A 12722-nucleotide genomic window follows, 5' to 3' on the forward strand; every position below is an offset into this window, starting at 1 on the left:
ACTAATATACTAAAATGACAGACATACCACATGTGTTTAGCAAAGAGTCTTCTCTAGCAGCTGGCGGGATGTGATCAATTTTTTTCGACAGTGGAAATATCGACAGTTATCATGTTGGCTTGAAAATGTCGGCAGGCTAAATGCTGACACTTCCATTCTGATGACATCTTCAAAATGTCAACAGTGAGATTGTCAACATTCATAATGTCTACAATTACAATGCCAACATTAAAAGAGCAATGATGGGGGTTCAGCGGCTATTCATTGCTCTTTTAATATCTGTGTTGTGATTGTCAACAATCTCATAGTTGACATTTTGAAGCTGTCACCAGAATGGAAGTGTCGGCATTTAGCCTGCTGACATTTCCATGTCGACAGGATCACTGCAGACATTTCTATTGTCGACAGTACATAACCAACCCCAGCTGGCAGAACCCTGTGTATGGCTGTAATAAAGCCCTGCAAACAGGCCAAGCAGAACAACTGTTCAAATCACCTTTAACTGGGGAGGTGAGAGATGTCAGTCTTAGTGAGCGAAAGACATGGGTTTGACACCAGTTAATCATGCTAGGGTTGGGGAGCAGCTTAGAGTTTTAAATACTGGTGTTTTAATAGAGAGGTAACCTATGTTAGATTAGTGCTTGAGATCACTAAGAGAAAATTGTTTGTTTTGTGAAAGTTATGTACCATTAAAGCAGGCGGGTATTATATCAGAAGTTTCGTTGTGAGCATCATCTTGAAGGTGGTAGTGCCACAATTCATAGCAATTTGTTTTGTATGCAGGGCATTGTCCACAGATTAATTATAGGAGCAGGCACATTATAAAGACCTTGTAACATACCTCATTATTTTAGTTGGTGTTACAGTAGCTTCTCTTATTTTAATCAGTGTAACTTTTATCTTCAATAGTATTTTATTGATTTTCCAAGGATTATGCAGAAAGTAAGAAGGGTGGGGAAGGACAAAAAAAGTGAGGGTAGGAGGGGTACATAGTGGGGAGGAACACATTTAACAATACTTTATCTATAACACATTGTAGACATGAGGGAGGGAGACAAAATTGGCTTCCTCACAGTTCATGAGCTTTAACCTGTTCAGGTGATCACAAGGAAGCTTCTATTGAGACTGTTGGGGAGATTCATTAAGTTAGAATGGCTCAAGACTCAGATTGGTATCTACTTGGGCTGGAGGCACTCCCTCACCTTCCGCAACATACTCATGCCAGTAGAACCAGTTCATTATCCGGGATGAAGGGGCAGTGAAGTAGGACATCCTCACTGTCTCCATTTCAAAGCTATATTGCACCTTAGCCACTACTTTTTGTTCAAAGGTGCCTGTGGAGACTTCCAGCACTGGGCTATGGAGGCTGTTTATGCCTATGCTTTTGGCATAAATTACGTCCAGCCCCAAGTGCTTTGAGTTCCATGCTACTTGTCACTGTGAGAAACCATTTGGGTTCCTAAAGGATTTAATGGTCATTTTGATAATAATATATTTTTAGAGGAATGATAATTTTATTTTGTTGAAGAAGCTCATCTCTGAAAAAAGCAGCAGGAGGAAACTGAGAGGGTTGACCCACTACATGCCTATATCATTTATGGCCCTGTATGTGCAAGTCTTATTTTATTGTTCCAATGAATGTTGACATACTGAAGCTTCTATACAGAAGGGGGCCAAGAAGAGTAAGCATAGATTAAACAGCAATTGTCTGTGAGGCAAGCATTTGCAAGAAAACCCAAGTATGACAACCAGCACCCTGTTGCACAGCAGATCACTAAAGTCATGGCAGCTATATTAGAATTGGATGTGCGTTGAATTTCCGCCATCAACGCATCAGGTTTTAGAAGATTAGGGGGTAAATGTATCAATCTGCGGGTTCTTCAACACCCGCGTGTTCAGCCTCTTCCGCGATTAAATTTCAAGCGGCGCTGCATTGTAAAGGGAAGTTAACCCTTTACAATGCAGCGCCGCTTGAAATTTAATCGCGGAAGAGGCTGAACACGCGGGTGTTGAAGAACCTGCAGATTGATACATTTACCCCTAGATGTGGTCATGTGTCCATGCTTCCAAATTCCATCTCTATTCCATTTCTCCCAAACAGTAATTCATTAGCTGTACTGGGAAGTTAAACAAAAAGTCATTCAGTCCTTAGCACCGACTACTTTACTGACTACTGTACCGACTACTTTACTACGGATATGTGGACAAGCGGTACTTTTCAAACAAAAGAGTACATGACCGTGATGGCCCACTGAGTAGGTGTATTGTCATCATCAGCAGCAGTGCCTGTAGCATCATCATCCTCCTCTTCATCATCATCCTTTCAGTATATGATGATGTCATTAACAGGCAAGCTATTCTCTGTATTACTGGCTTCACAAACAAACATACCAGGGTCAATCTGTTGGAAAAATTCAGAAATGTCATAGAAAAATGTCTCACCCTCGCTATGACTCTCCGCCGGACTCCTCATTGCTGGTAATGCAGCGAACATTGTGTGTGCATTACGACTGGGTGAATTTCAACACATACCATGCTTTGCACATACAATAAAGTTGCTGAATCACAATTTCTTAAAAAATGAGACGTCAGTGCAGGAGATGTTGTGTAGCCCGTTAAGATGTCTGGGCATTTTCGGCATTCAGTGACAACAAGTAGGACTTTGCAACAACTGCAAAAAAAATATAGTTCAGACTGGTGACCTGAGTCATGTCATGTCAAACTCCTGGAAAAGCAGCTGGAGAAGTTTAAAGGAGGAGATGTAACTTGGTGATTCTGCTAAGTATGTTGGCCTTGTAGATCAAGTTTCTTTTTTCACTTCGCCAGGACCCAAGGGTTTGTAGCATTTTGAAATTAGATCACTACATTTTGCCAACCATACTTGATCCTAGGTTTAAGTCATATGTAATGTCTTTCTTTCCAACTGCCAAATATCTTCACAGATGCAAACAGCTCCTTGTGAGCAATCTGTCGGCTCACATCACACATAACACGCCCCCTGCTTCAGTAAAAATACTACTGCCAGAAAAACACTTTCCTAATAGTGATGTAGAATTGTTTGGATATTCAGTTTGGCTTACAAAATGGAGTCTGAATTACAAAATGGAGTATTACAGCAATGATTGTATTTATATGCTATAGCTTTAATGAAATTAAGTTTTGCAAGAAATGAAAATGTTTATAACTTCAATGTTCATGGAATGTATGCTTTGCAAGTCCGTACTTTTCTGTCTTGGCGCTTATTTTGAAAAACAATGATTAGAGAATGTGTTTTAAAACCTTCAAGGCAAGGCCTCATATTTTAACACATTGTAGATTATTGCTTAAAACATGGACAAATGTATTATTGTTGCCATTCTGATCCGCTTAGTCAGATGGTCTATGATCATGTAACTTAATGAAATGGACTGTATTTAAAAATATCAGATCCTCTGACTATTTTATTTTAACGGCTGCGACAGTTAGTGGAGAATGCGGGCACCAAGCTACATCTTCAGCAGGCACGGGCTGGGAGATGTCAGCCCGGGGGGCGCACTGGCGGCCGCATCACATGACATTGATGACGCGGCCGCATCCTGTGTCATGAGATGCGGTCGCCAGTGAAAACAGGCTATATTGCATACCGGCCCTAATAGCGGTAAGACTGAGCGGCCCGGGGGGGGGGGCGCTACCCCCCTGCCCCCCGGGCCAGCCCGCCCCTGATCTTCAGGGTGTCCAGGAGCTGGCAGCGAGAGACTTACTACTGATGACAGTACTGGCGGCCGCCATGAGGTAAGAACTTGTTTTCTACTTGTGTGCTCTCATTGGAAACTGTCTCTATGTTTTCTTGGACTCTTGGAGATGAGCTTTGATGGATGTCCCATGCTGTGGTGAGTCACATGATCTGATAATTTTTTTCTCTTCCTTTTCTTTCATATGAGTGTTGATTTGATAACAAAGTGAAAGGTTTCATTATTACGCTTACTGGTCATTAATTTTTGTCATTGTACAAATTTCTGAGGTTTTATGCGTGCTTCTTAGTTTTATGGTGTGACCCTTTCACCAGACGTGGTGACAAAGACTTGCAAAGTCAAGAGTAATTTGTCCTCAAGAAGAAATATTGTACACTATATTAGGAGCGGTTACACAGGTGCGCCCTGCAGCTTCGGACCCTCCCGCACAGCGAACTTGAAGCTGCAGTGAGGAGGGATAGAGCAACAGGCAGAGAGAAGCAGTTGACAACTGTCTGCATTGTCTGCAGAGAGCCTAGGATTCCATGAATGAAATCTGGGGGAGTGTGCATCCAGGGTCCCCAATACTAGTGTACCTGTAACTTTGTATACTGACCTAGCAGATTTTGCAGAGAGAATGGAGTGCACACCTCCCTTTTTCTGTGTGAAAATGTTTAGCGAATTACAAAGGGGGGGGGGGGCACGGCGGGGCATTAAATCTGCAAAAACTCTCCTTAACAAATATCTTACACTATCCGACAATGCATGTATAGTTGATAAACATGTTTTTTGAGTACGCTTCAATAATTCAAGAGTCATTAAAATACCTCTGGAATGGTAGCAACACATTGAAGGTGCTCAGTATTTGATTTAATTTCACAGTTGTAGGTTGTGAGATATCAGTCAGTTGTTTCCTCTTTCAGTGAGGGAGTGAGTGTCCTTGTTTTGTTTTATGGCGGGTTGCTAGTAGAATAACTTTTGATTTCTTTTCCATTTTTTATATGTATAGGCTGGAAGATGTAATTGTTTACCTTGTAAAATTGTATGAGTAAAATTTTACTACATTTTCTGGAGACCAATATGAAGGGATCTTTTCTTTATAATTTAACTTGTGATAAAGTGCCGGGATTCCAGATTCCACTTATTTCTATTGCAGGTGTGTGTAAGTGATTTATTTTTGTGAGAAACTGTGTGGATTTATTGCTGTATAAGATAAAGATTACTTCTGTATCCAAATCACGGTATACTGTAGTTTCAAGCCGATATACATTGCAAATACCACTTTCTTTCCTATTCCCATAGATAAAGGGAGTCAAGACTTATATGCTTTACTTTACAGGCATTTGCAAACTTTTTCAAGGATTTATCAATAGTTCAGCATTTTAATGAAAATGTAACTGATAATTGTGTTTCTTTGTTTCCCAAAGGTGGTTCAATCTTGATTCTGTATGTTGATAACCACCTTATTTTATCATTCCAGTGCATGTCACCTAATTTTAAATGTTCTTTTACAGATACTCAAGAACTGCTCACATAATAGTCACAAGGGGATATATTTACTAAAATGCGGGTTTGAAAAAGTGGAGATGTTGCCTATAGCAACCAATCAGATTCTAGCTGTCATTTTGTAGAATGCAATACATAAATGAAAGCTAGTATCTGATTGGTTGCTATGAAGGGGGGCCAGGAGAAGTCGGGGGCAAAAGCAGCATGGAGAGCGCAGTGTAATCATAAGGAGGCACAGAATGGTGATGAAGGGGCACAGTAATGTGTGTGTGATGGCACAGCGGGCTTGTGGCAATGTAATGTGTGTGTGGTAGGTGGTAACTAAATAATGGGTGCTATTTTGTTTGTAGGGTGAAGGTGGGGCAATTTAATTTTATAGTGGGGACCATTAATTTAGGATGGGGTAGTTTGGGGGCTATTAATTGAATGTGGGGCTGAGTTTGAGGAGCATGAGGTCTATTTATTAAATGTGAATATGAATTATTTAATGGCAGTGTCGGTGGCGGGAAATAGGTATATTTATTATACGTAAATGCGAATAATTTAGTGCAGGGGCTGTCTGGAGAGAGGGAAATAGGTTTATTAAACGTGAATACTATTACTTTAATGCATAGTTGCCAACTCCCGGAAACAGTTTCCGGGAGAGGGGGCGTGACTGGAGGGCGGAAGGGGGACAATCGCGTCATTTTGGCCCCGCGAAACCGTAATTTGAGTCACGGGGGCGGGGCCAAAATGACGCGATTGGCCTCGTCCCGCCTTCTCCCACCCTCCAAAATGGGGTGATTCACAGAGAATCGTGTCAACATATTATTGCTCACCCCAGCAGAGTGTCTCAGGAGGCAACTCACCTCCTCCCCAGGTCTGAGACAATGACTGCATATTCTAGCTGCTTTTTCACAGGCACCTCACAGGTGCATCTCTTGATCAGTCTGTTTAGAGACTGGTAGATCAGAAGACCTGGACTTATGCATGGAGCCCACCCTTCTATTTCTCCATACATAACACCATGTACCCTGTTTTAACGTACACAATGCTGGAAGCTTGGGGGACATGCCTCTGTCATTTAGCCTCCTTCCAGTGACTCTGTCACAATATATATATATATATATATATATATATATATATATATATATATTGTGCTTTATGTTTGTTTGTTTGTAAATTAGTACTCCACTAATGTTCTATGATATTTAATGATTTGTTATTAGTCTTTACAAGTTTTAGCACCACCATTATAGTTTTTAACTACCAGTACCGGCCTTCTTTGTCAACCTGTGGCCGGGAAAGCAAATGGAAGAACTAAGCCTGGTGTAAGATGTGAGGAGAAATGCTCTCTTCTCCTCAACGTACAATAAGCCGCAGAATGTTAATGTACAGCCTGTGTGTGTGCAGTGGCAATAAAGTATTGCGTTGGTGCAATGTTTTAGGAAAATGTATTTTGTAGTTGGTGTAGTTACAGTGTGTTTGTGATTTAATTCTAGATGATTTCAGTGAATATGACTACATGTATAGTGTGCTAACACCTCTACCTCTCCCTATCACATTGTCCTCCATAAAGCAAGATTATTGGGTATGTATAGTTAAACTTTTGTTAAATTACTTACCTATAACGTTTTGTATAACTACTCGCAATGGTTGACTTGCCAATAGCTACCGTTCAATTATATGACAGATCAAGGACCCAGTTCAGTGTCTTATTATTATAGATTATAATTAGAGATGAGCGCACTCGGATTTCCTGAATCCAAGCCCACCCGAACGTTGCCGATCCAAGTCGGATCCGAGACAGATCCGGGTATTGGCGCCAAATGAAAACTTGAAAGCGAGGCTCCGAGTCATAATCCCGTTGTCGGATCTCGCGATACTCGGAACCTAGAAATTCCCCGCTAGTCCCCGCCATCTTCACTCGGGCATTGATCAGGGTAGAGGGAGGGTGTGTTTGGTGGTCCTATGTTCTGGTAGATCTCGTGCTGTGCTGTTTAGTTCTGTGCTGTGCTATGCTGTGCTGTGTTCTGTTCTGCAGTATCAGTCCAGTGGTGCTGTGTGCTGTGCTCTGTTAATTTTGAGTTCAGTGGTGCTGCTGGGTCCTGTGCTGTGTCCTGTTCAGTCCAGTCGTGCTGTGTCCTATGTGCTGTGCATCTAAGGGCATAGTTATTTCCCCATTATTCCCAAGTGTTTAAAAAATTAAAAAAAAATTAAAAAAAATAATTAATTTTTTTTTTAATTGCAACAAAATTTGCCAAACCAATCCTGCAGTATAAGCCCATTGGTACTGCAATATTACTAAGTTCACAAATTCAGCAGTAAAAGTCCAGTGGTACTGCTGCAATATTACAAAGTTCACATATTCTGCAGTATCAGTCCAGTGGTGCTGTGTGCTGTGCTCTGTCAATTTTGAGTTCAGTGGTGCTGCTAGGTCCTGTGTGCTGTGTCCTGTTCAGTCCAGTGGTCCTGTGTCCGTGCTCTGTGCTTCTAAGGGCATAATTATTTCCCCAATATTCCCAAGTGTTTAAATTTTTTTAAAAAAGTTAATAAAAAAAAAATACAAAAAACTAATTACATTTTTTTTTAATTACAACAAAATTTGCCAAACCAATCCTGCAGTATAAGCCCATTGGTACTGCAATATTACCAAGTTCACACATTCTGCAGTATCTTGTGCTACATATAATGGAGAGCAAAAATTTGGAGGATAAAGTAGGGAAAGATCAAGACCCACTTCCTCCTAATGCTGAAGCTGCTGCCACTAGTCATGACATAGACGATGAAATGCCATCAACGTCGTCTTCCAAGCCCGATGCCCAATCTCCTAGTACAGGGCATGCAAAATCCAAAAAGCCCAAGTTCTCAAAAAAAAAGCTAAAAGAGAAACTTAAAATCATCTGAGGAGAAACGTAAAGTTGGCAATATGCCATTTATGACACGGAGTGGCAAGGAACGGCTTAGGCCCTGGCCCGTGTTCATGACTAGTGGTCCATCTTCACCCAAGGATCTTAGCCCTCCTCCTCCTCCCCCCCCTACAAAAAATTGAAGAGAGTTATGCTGTCAGCAACAAAACAGCAAACAACTCTGCCTTCTAAAGAGAAATTATCACAAATCCCCAAGGCGAGTCCAAGGGTGTTGGTGGTTGTCAAGCCTGACCTTCCCATCACTGTACGGGAAGAGGTGGCTCGGGTGGAGGCTATTGATGATGTAGCTGGCGCTGTGGAGGAACTTGATGATGAGGATGGTGATGTGGTTATTGTAAATGAGACACCAGGGGGGGAAACAGCTGATGTCCATGAGATGAAAAAGCCCATCATCATGCCTGGTCAGAAGACCAAAAAATGCACCTCTTCGGTCTGGAGTTATTTTTATCCAAATCCGGACAACCAATGTATGGCCATATGTAGCTTATGTAAAGCTCAAATAAGCAGGGGTAAGGATCTTGCCCACCTAGAGACATCCTCCCTTATACGTCACCTGAATAACCTTCATAGTTCAGTGGTTAGTTCAGGAACTGGGGCTAGGACCGTCATCGGTACAGGGACACCTAAATCCCGTGGTCCAGTTGGATACACACCAGCAACACCCTCCTCGTCAACTTCCTCCACGATCCCCATCAGATTGAGTCCTGCAGCCCAAGTCAGCAGCCAGACTGAGTCCTCTCCAATACGGGATTCATCCAAGGAAACCTGCAGCGGTACGCCTACTACTGCCACTGCTGCTGTTGCTGCTGTTAGTCGGTCATCTTCCCAGAGGGGAAGTCGTAAGACCGCTAAGTCTTTCACAAAACAATTGACCGTCCAACAGTCGTTTGCCATGACCACAAAATACGATAGTAGTCACCCTATTGCAAAGCGTATAACTGCGCCTGTAACTGCAATGTTGGTGTTAGACGTGCGCCCGGTGTCCGCCATCAGTGGAGTGGAATTTAGAGGGTTGATGGAGGTATTGTGTCCCCGGTACCAAATCCCGTTGAGATTCCACTTCACTAGGCAGGCGATACCAAAAATGTACAGAGAAGTACGATCAAGTGTCCTCAGTGCTCTGAAAAATGCGGTTGTACCCACTGTTCACTTAACCACGGACATGTGGACAAGTGGTTCTGGGCAAACGAAGGACTATATGACTGTGACAGCCCACTGGGTAGATGCATCGCCTTCCACAGCAACAGCACCAGCTGCATCAGTAGCAGCATCTACAAAATGGCTGCTCGTGCAAAGGCAGGCAACATTGTGTATTACAGGCTTTAATAAGAGGCACAACGCTGACAACATATTAGAGAAACTGAGGGAAATTATCTCCCAGTGGCTTACCCCACTTAGACTCTCATGGGGGTTTGTGGTGTCAGACAATGCCAGTAACATTGTGCGGGCATTAAATATGGGCAATTTCCAGCACGTCCCATGTTTTGCATACACAATTAATTTGGTGGTGCAGCATTACCTCAAGAGTGACAGGGGTGTGCAGGAGATGCTTGCGGTGGTGCGCAAAATTGCTGGACACTTTCGGCATTCAGCCAGTGCCTACCGCAGACTAGAGGCACATCAAAAAAGCATGAACCTGCCCTGCCATCACCTCAAACAAGAGGTTGTGACGCGCTGGAACTCCACCCTCTATATGCTGCAAAGGATGGAGGAGCAGCAAAAGGCCATTCAGGCCTACACAGCCACCTACGACATAGGCAAAGGAGTGGGGATGCGCCTGAGTCAAGCTCAGTGGAGACTGATTTCCGTGTTGTGCAAGGTTCTCCAGCCATTTGAACTTGCCACACGAGAAGTCAGTTCCGACACTGCCAGCTTGAGTCAGGTCATTCCCCTGATCAGGCTGTTGCAGAAGCAGCTGGAGAAAGTGAGGGAGGAGCTGGTAAACCATTGCGATTACACCAAGCATTTAGCTCTTGTGGATGTAGCCCTTCATACGCTTTGCCAGGATCCGAGGGTGGTCACTCTTTTAAAGTCAGAGGAATACATTCTGGCCACCGTGCTGGATCCTCGGTTTAAAGCGTATGTTGTGTCTCTGTTTCCGGCGGACACAAGTCTACAGCGGTGCAAAGACCTTCTGGTCAGGAGATTGTCCTCTGAAGAGGACCGTGACATGCCAACAGCTCCACCCTCATTTTCTTCCACATCTATGGCTGCGAGGAAAAAGCTCAGTTTTCCTAAAAGAGCCGCTGGCGGGGATGCTGATAACATCTGGTCCGGACTGAAGGACCTGCCAACCATTGCAGACATGTCTACTGTTGCTGCATTGGATGCTGTCACAATTGAAAAAATGGTGGAGGATTATTTTGCTGACACCATCCAAATAGACATTTCAGACAGTCCATATTGTTACTGGCAGGAAAAAAAGGCAGTTTGGAAGCCCCTGTACAAACTGGCTCTATTTTACCTGAGTTGTCCCCCCTCCAGTGTGTACTCGGAAAGAGTTTTTAGTGCAGCGGAGAACCTGGTCAGTGAGCGGAGAAGGAGGTTGCTTCCTCACAACGTTGAAAAAATTATGTTTAAAAAATGAATAATCAATTCCTCAATGAAGTACAGCACTGCCCTCCAGATAGTACAGAGGGACCTGTGGTTGTGGAGTCCAGCGGGGACGAATTGATAATGTGTGAGGAGGAGGAAGTACACACTGTAGGGGGAGAGGAATCAGAGGTTGAGGATGAGGACGACATCTTTCCTCAGTAGAGCCTGTTTAGTTTGTACAGGGAGAGATGAATTGTTTTTTTGGTGTGGGGGCCCAAACAAACCAATCATTTCAGCCACAGTTGTTTGGTAGGCCCTGTCGCTGAAATGATTGGTTTGTTAAAGTGTGCATGTCCTATTTCAACAACATAAGGGTGGGTGGGAGGGCCCAAGGACAATTCCATCTTGCAACTATTTTTTTGGCATTATGTGACCATTCAACAGTCGTTTGCCATGTTCAAAAAGTATAAGAAAATGCCAACAAATTCAATAAATTAAATCAAAAGTTAATTGCCCTGTCATTATTTAAAACAAGAGGTTTTGACGTGCTAGAATTAGTGTAGTGTTAAGATGTTATAAACACTACACTTGGAACTTGGAGGAGGTATTGTGGCCCCGGTATCAAATTGGGTACCGGGGCCACCCCACTACGCAGTCCAGATACTTGTTTGGTGGAATTCTGACCTGTGGAGGGTTTTTTAATAATATTGTGGCCCCGGTAAAAAATTGTGTACCGGGGCCACCCCACTATGCAGTCCAGAGACTTTTTTTTTGGAATTCAGACCCGTGGAGGGTTTTTTAATTATATTGTGGTGACCACTCCTCTAGCCAGTCCAGGTAAATTTTTTGGAGCAATTCAGACCAGTTGATGGTTTTCTTATTATATTGTGGTGACCACTCCTCTACGCAGTCCAGATACATTTATTGGTGCGATTCATACAAGTTCAGGGTTTTTAATTTATATTGTGGTGACCACTCCTCTACGCAGTCCAGGTACATTTTTTGGTGCGATTCAGACCAGTTGATGGTTTTCTTATTATATATATTGTGGTGACCCACTCCTCTATGCAGTCCAGGTAAATTTTTTGGTGCGATTCAGACCAGTTGATGGTTTTCTTATTATATATATTGTGGTGACCCACTCCTCTACGCAGTCCAGGTACATTTTTTGGTGCGATTCAGACCAGTTGATGGTTTTCTTATTATATTGTGGTGACCACTCCTCTACGCAGTCCAGATACATTTATTGGTGCAAATCATACAAGTTCAGGGTTTTTAAATTATATTGTGGTGACCACTCCTCTACGCAGTCCAGGTACATTTTTTGGTGCGATTAAGACCAGTTGATGGTTTTCTTATTATATTGTGGGGACCACTCCACTACACAGTCCAGAAAGATACCTCGTTGCAACGTTTTGGACTAATAACTATATTGTGAGGTGTTCAGAATACACTGTAAATTAGTGGAAATGCTTGTTATGGAATGTTATTTAGGTTAATAATAGCGTAGGAGTGAAAATAAGCCCAAAAACTTGATTTTTGAACTTTTTATGCTTTTTTAAAAAAAAATCCGAATCCAAAACCTTAAATCCGAACCAAAACCTTTCGGCAGGTGTTTTGCGAAACAAATCCGAACCCAAAACATCACGAAAATCCGAATCCAAAACACAAAACACGAGACACCAAAAGTCGCCGGTGCACATCCCTAATTATAATGCACATTCATTAACATTCAGTTTTACACAGTTACTTATCTAGTTAAAAAAAGGGCTTTCAATATTCCATATACATTATCCCTTTCTTACTAGTGCCAGTTGACTATATTTTTTGCATTCAAATGTTTTTCTGAAGTTATTATTAACTTACAAAGCATTTACAATAAATAGTTAGTTTTACATAAAAGGTACCAACTAAAAAGATGTGTGTTGTGTATTTGGTCAATATTGAAAAACAAGGATATTTCTGTGGTGGAGTTTCTTAATTGACAAATCAATAAAACCTTTTACTGTCCTTGGAAATTATGGACAATTGTCAAGTATGCATGTGACTAAAAAACAAATCA

The sequence above is a fragment of the Mixophyes fleayi genome, chromosome 9, assembly GCF_038048845.1.
Source record: "Mixophyes fleayi isolate aMixFle1 chromosome 9, aMixFle1.hap1, whole genome shotgun sequence".
In the NCBI taxonomy this organism is placed as follows: domain Eukaryota; kingdom Metazoa; phylum Chordata; class Amphibia; order Anura; family Limnodynastidae; genus Mixophyes; species Mixophyes fleayi.